This window comes from Merops nubicus, unplaced genomic scaffold (genome assembly GCF_000691845.1).
Source record: "Merops nubicus isolate BGI_N331 unplaced genomic scaffold, ASM69184v1 scaffold19725, whole genome shotgun sequence".
NCBI lineage: Eukaryota > Metazoa > Chordata > Aves > Coraciiformes > Meropidae > Merops > Merops nubicus.
Window position 1 is genome coordinate 48,164 of NW_008611828.1, and position 5,926 is coordinate 54,089.

Consider the following 5,926-nt stretch of genomic DNA (forward strand, 5'->3'; position numbering starts at 1 on the left):
ATTTTCAGCTCTGAGCTCAGAACTGATATCCCGAGTTCTCACATTTGTCTGTAGTTGGGAAAGTGACTCTTACACACACTTCTCAGCTGAACCTGTGATAACCTCCACTCTGTCTTTTGATGTTTGAGTTCTGCTCTGGAACTAGCAGAGCTGGAAGGATAAGTTAGCAGAATAGGCAGGGACACAGCTGGGCAGACAGTGTCAAAATGGATCAGCCTAAAAACGTCCTTGCATCAACCCAGTTCCCAGCGAGGGTCGTTACCATAGGGCAGCACTGAGCCAGCAACCCACAGCATTTAAACAAAGGACTATGTATTTCAAGGGATGGAGAGAAAACAAACTGAACATGAGCCTTCTTCCTTTAAAACATGAGCCAGCAGCTAACAGCTTCTACTCAGAAGAAACTCCTCTTTTGGCCAGGTTGTTCTTTAGCTGGCCACTTGGCTCATTTGTGACATCATCTTCAAGTAGGTTCCTGATAAGAGGCAAGCTCTAGGGACACGTGCTCTGAGTCGCCATGGTTCTCATGCTCTTATTTCTGCTGTTCTCTTCTGAGCCATCTTGGAAGCACTGCACTATTTGGGGTAGCAAGATATGCCTGAAGATTTGATAGTCCTTCTGTTTTCTTTGCCAGTTCAGGAGGGGATGGAAGTCAAATTCACTGGTAGCCACATTTAGAGCTGAGCACAGTTAGCCAGCCAGGGGATGTTAAAACAGCTGTTACTGCTTTCCAGGGGCATCTGCAGAATCCAAGTAGATAAGTATAGAGTTTTATGTGGCTTTTGTTACAGTATTTGTGTTCCAGGCTCTAAAAGGAAACCTTTAGTTAATCATTACCTGGCAAAGAAATGATCTTACCTTGGACTTTTTGATGCTGCCAGGTGGTTTTCTCCTCTCTCACCAATCCAGTTGAGATGTTTTCCCTCCTGGCTCTGCAGCAACAACAGTCAATAGGCAAGGAGCATTCCCTAGGCTGCACTGACACTGGCAATGATGTTGCTACACAGAAGTAAATTTGGGTTATCTCTGCCCAACTAGCAATAATAGGGTGTAAGGGAAATTGGTGTTTCCTAAATGCAGAGGAAGATGGGTTTTTTTTCTAGCTGCTCTACGAGGTTCCAGTCAAGGGAGAAACTTCAGTTCTTTGACAGCTGAACACTCAAACTTGTCTTCTGGGTTTGGATTGGTTTTGGGTTTTTTTTCCTGTGTAATATTTGGGTTTGTACTAAAAGGTGTGCTCTTTGGGAAGTGTCATAATGACTGGCATTTTGTATTTCCAAACCACCATGAAGATATTAACTCATTCTTATGTCATCTGCTTGTCACTGGCGGGAAATAAGTGGCTTTTAAATCTCTGTTACAAAGGAGGAGATGAGACCACAGAGGAAGCTCAGATCAGAGATGGTCCTGGCTGCCAGCCCAGTGCTAAGGGCTTTTAAGAAGTCACCCTGCTTCTTTGCTCAGAAACTGAGTAAGCTTTGCTGAAGTAGTTTTTTCCCTTCTCCTTGCCATGTGTTCTTTGAACAGCCAGAAAGGTGTGTTGTGATCAGAGTGGGAATGTGAGCACGTGACCTGGCTAGAAGAATTCGTGTTATTATCAGTATTCTCATTATCTTCCTTTAGAGCCAGCAGTGGTTTTAGTGCTGTGCAAAACACAGTAAAGCCAACAAATCCTCCTAGGGATGGTTGGCAGGGAGGGTGAGCAGCATGGACAATTCTTTGAGGACATCATCAGCCAGGAGTTGCCCTGTTGGTAGGATGAACAAAACAAGGACTTTGTTCCTTGTTGCAAGCAAGTTGCTGTTGCTGGGGATATGAGTCATAAGCCACTGACCTAGAAATTAAAGAAGTTGTCACTTTATGTACAGATCTGTTGGGTTTGTTGTTGGTAGCAGGAAAAACAATGTTGTATTTTATCCCTCCTAGCTGACCAGGCTTAAGATAGCAAATCTATATTTCAGCTGCCTAGAAACTTGAACCCTAATTCTGACTTCTTGGGCTTCAAATCATCTTCCATGTACTGTGGCAGAGACAGCCCTGAAAAGCAGCATGATCAGCACTCAGGAGAACCCAGAGTGAAATCTCCCTCTTAGCCCCACCAAGCTGTAGCAGAGCACAATACAGGGAGTAGAAATTTCCTTCCCATGTGGATACAGTGGAAAATATTTGTGAATTTGCAGTGCACATGTTTCTCTTTCTTTTATTTTTTTGCCCAGCTGGGTTGCACCCTGCCCTCTTTGCTTCTGAAGCACTGATGATCCATGTTATTTAATGAAACATGTTTTTAAAATATCATACTCGGATGTGAAGCCAAAATTCACTCTTTCACTGAAGGCCTCTCTTAGTGAGCTGCTCAGATAACCACTGAAATACTGATACTACACCAGTCTTTGTGGATCATGCCCCTTTTGGGCAGAATTTGTTGTGTCTTTTCAGAACTGTTTTGACCTTTCTTCACCTTCATTTGTCCTGCCTTGGGATTGTGAAGATCCAGGGCAAGTTCAGCTTTGCTGGGTTACTGCAGAGAGTTTTCTGGCAAGTATGTAGAAGAAGAGTCAGGAACCTGGAGAAAGAAGATGTTCTGTCGTGCAGCTAACTCCTTGGGCGCTTAGGCTTGCCTGGCCAACAAACTACCTCAGCAAAGGCCACTCCCAAGCACTCTGTGGATTCTGTAGTTTCTGGCATTCAGAAGGCAAAAGCTCTCCGAAGAACCCTTCCAACAGCCAGCTAGGTACTGGGCTCTGAGGGCACACGAGCAAGCCTCCCAGTGACACACGGTTGGCTCCTTGTTTTGGTCAGACCTGGACCAGGGAACGCTCTAAAAATCAGGTGGGATCAGGAAAACACAAGAGCTGCACACATCTTGTCTTCAGGTTATTGCCGTCTTACTCAGATCCTTCTTTAAGTCTCAGTCCTGTTTGTAACACCTACAGAATGGGATGTAATACTTGAAAAATATGACTCTCTTTATCCTTGACCTTTAGCTCCCGTTTCCCCCATGTTTGTCTTTTATCTGGGACAAGAACTTTCTGCATCATTGTGTCTTGTATAGGCTGAGCACATAGTTGAAACTTGCCAATAAAGAAAATTATTTATACCATGCACTGGTAAGCTTGGTAATTACAGACCCATGAAAAGACAAACACCTCTCCCAGAGGTTAATTTTAAGATTTGGGCTCATCTCAGAAAGCCAAGGCCTTACCTGTGTGAGGGTCTGTCTGTATCCCCTGGCAGCATGACTGGACTGACTACCCGAGCAGTGAACAGAAAACAGGCTCACTGAGAGCAGTGGAGTCATGAAAACCCCTGTGCTGTGCAAGTCCCTGGAGGGTATCGCATGAGGACAGCCAGGCTGGGGCTTCTCATCTCTCCAGGCCAGAGGTAACGTGCTGCAGGGACAAAGGAAAGGACAGAAGCCTCCTTTGAGAAGAGCAGGAAGAAGGGGTACAGGGCTGGAGATGGGAAAGGAAGAGAGGAAGCAGGAGGAGCAAAGGAAACGAAGATGTTGTGGTGTAAAGCCGAGCAGAGAGAAGAAGTGGAGAGAGAGAAGGAGGGAAAATGAGGGTAGGAAAAATCCAGGAGTGTAACAGGGCTTCCATCCTCACAGGTAGGACCTGTGACTCAGATACTTCTCGGCCATCTTATGGAGCATTTGTGCAAGATCCCTGGGCTGTCCTGTTTGCCAGTTCTGTGCCAAAACCCCTCTGTGCAGCAATGCCTCCCTGTTTTCTTAGGATCTGTGTTTTTTTGGGACACAAGCAAAGGGGCACTTCACCAGTGCAGCTAGGTGGGCATGTGGTTAGTTCACCAAAACCCTTCAGGAGCTGAGGGCCTGCATCAAGGCTCCATTAAGCAGCAGACTCCTGGGAGAAGGGCTGTCCCAGCTCTCCTGTGTTGGCAGGGAGTAAGCTGTGTCTGTTGTTCTTCACTCTCTAGTATCCAAGCAGGTGCCAAATGCTTCAGACAGAGAAACTCAGCCCAGTCCCCATCTAGGAAGGACGAAGTGTTTCAGGGCATGTTTACTATCTGGAGTGCCTGGGGAACTCAAAGGCCTTGTAAGCTGGGCTCTGGTCTGTGCTGGGTGGAGGGGTGGCACGGGAAGGCAGCAGGGAGCAGGATCTGCTGGCACTAGCAGAGCTTTCACCCCCCCTAGGGAAGGAACCTCCCCATGCCTTGAGTTCCCCTCCGAAAAGCGGGTACGGGCGGTTCTGACGCTGGGGGGGCAGTTTTCTGTGGGCTGTTGAGAGCAGAGGGGCAGCTGGAGGCTGCGTGTTTCTGCCTCTTCTGGGCTCATGTGTCCTTTCAAATCCTAGTCTTGTGGTTCTTTTATTATCACTGGCATCAAAACAGTGATGGACTCTAGAGCCAAGAGTAGCGTCTTCCCTCTCAGCTCTCCCTTCCAGGTCACTCCTGATGCCCCGTGTCACAGGCAGCCAGGACCTTCCTTAAGCAAGGGGGTGAGCTTTGCTACTGCAGGAGCCCCTGAGGCTCCACCAGAGCCAGCAGGCAGCCGTGTCCCACCTGCTGCTTCCCTCCAGTCCCAGCTGCAGGGACCCCCAGGCACCCTCTGAGGCTGGCTGTGAGGCATCTTGGCTGCCTCTCCTGCATCCACAGCAGCAAGGCACGGGTGGCAAAAACTCCATGAAGCAAAGATGAAGCAAGGGATCGGGTCGGGGAGTCTGCTAGTGCCAAGCTGTTCAGGCTCCTGGGGAGCAACAACTTTGCTGCATCGACAGCAGTGGAGCTTGTGGTGCAGGAAAGTGGTGCTGAGCTGCTGGTTGCCTGGGAGGTCTGGTGCAGCATTCTGTCTTTGGGGGCTGACTGGCTCTAATCTGCCAAAACCCATCCTCAGCCTGCAGCAGGTTGTGAGGGCAGCTCTGCTTGTATGGAGAAGACTCTCAGGCCTCACGTTCCTGCGATGATGGTGGCACCATGTCAGTGAACTTGTTGATGCCACCACCCCACCTGTGTGCCATGCTTCGTCCCATCCCCCTCCAGCATTTCACCCAAAACCAAGCTGTAAAAGTGGGAGTCCTGGCTTGGGATCGACCCAGGAGCTGATGCTGAAGAGCAGCAGGCCTGAGTCCCAGCCCCTCCCCAGCCCACCCAACTTATCCAGGTGCTTTTGGTGGCCAGCCTGCAGCCCTGGCAGCAGGGGCCCCTGCAGCTGTGGGCCTGGTGCTGCTGCGAGGGGATGGTGGCAGCTTCTCTCCTGGCCAGCTTTCCACACAGCAAAGCCACGTGAGTCCCTGCCCCCCCGTGCTGCCCTTCTTCTCCCCACCACTCTCCCCTCCTTGCAGGCCCTGGTGTAAAATGCCCTTTTCTGCCTGGTACTGCTCTGTTGTCACGGAATCACCTACTGAGAACACTGACTCGTAAGCTGGTTTGGGTTTTTTAAATATCTCTATTTTTTTTAGCCTGATGCTCATAGTGATCTGCAGTCTCTTTGCTGCCTTCCCAGTCCCTTTGTGGTTTCAGTTTTGGTACAAATGTGTTTAGATTTTAGCAGATTAAAGTTGGGGAGGGAGAGGGTACAGAGCATCTGATCAATTTGTATTTATTTATTTTAACATTTTACTAAATAAAATGCAATAAAAGCTCTTGTCTCCTGAGCTGTGTGTACCGGTGGGGACTCTGCCTCCAGCTGATGCTGCCCGGCAGAGGGCACATGGAGACCAAAACTGAGCTGGGCTTACCCCAGGGGCCTACAGCTCTTAGCCACACTTTGGGCTAAGGACTGGCTAAGCTGGGAAGGATGATCTGAAAATAATGGCACACAGTCCTCCTGCTGTAGGCATCGTGGCACACCTTCCAAAAAAACCTGCAGAGCCATCCTTTCTGTAGCCACCCAGCCATCAAAGAAAGGCCCAGAAGAAGCCAGCTCCATCCTGGCACTGCTCCACCACCCTCTCTAGCCGAGAGCAGG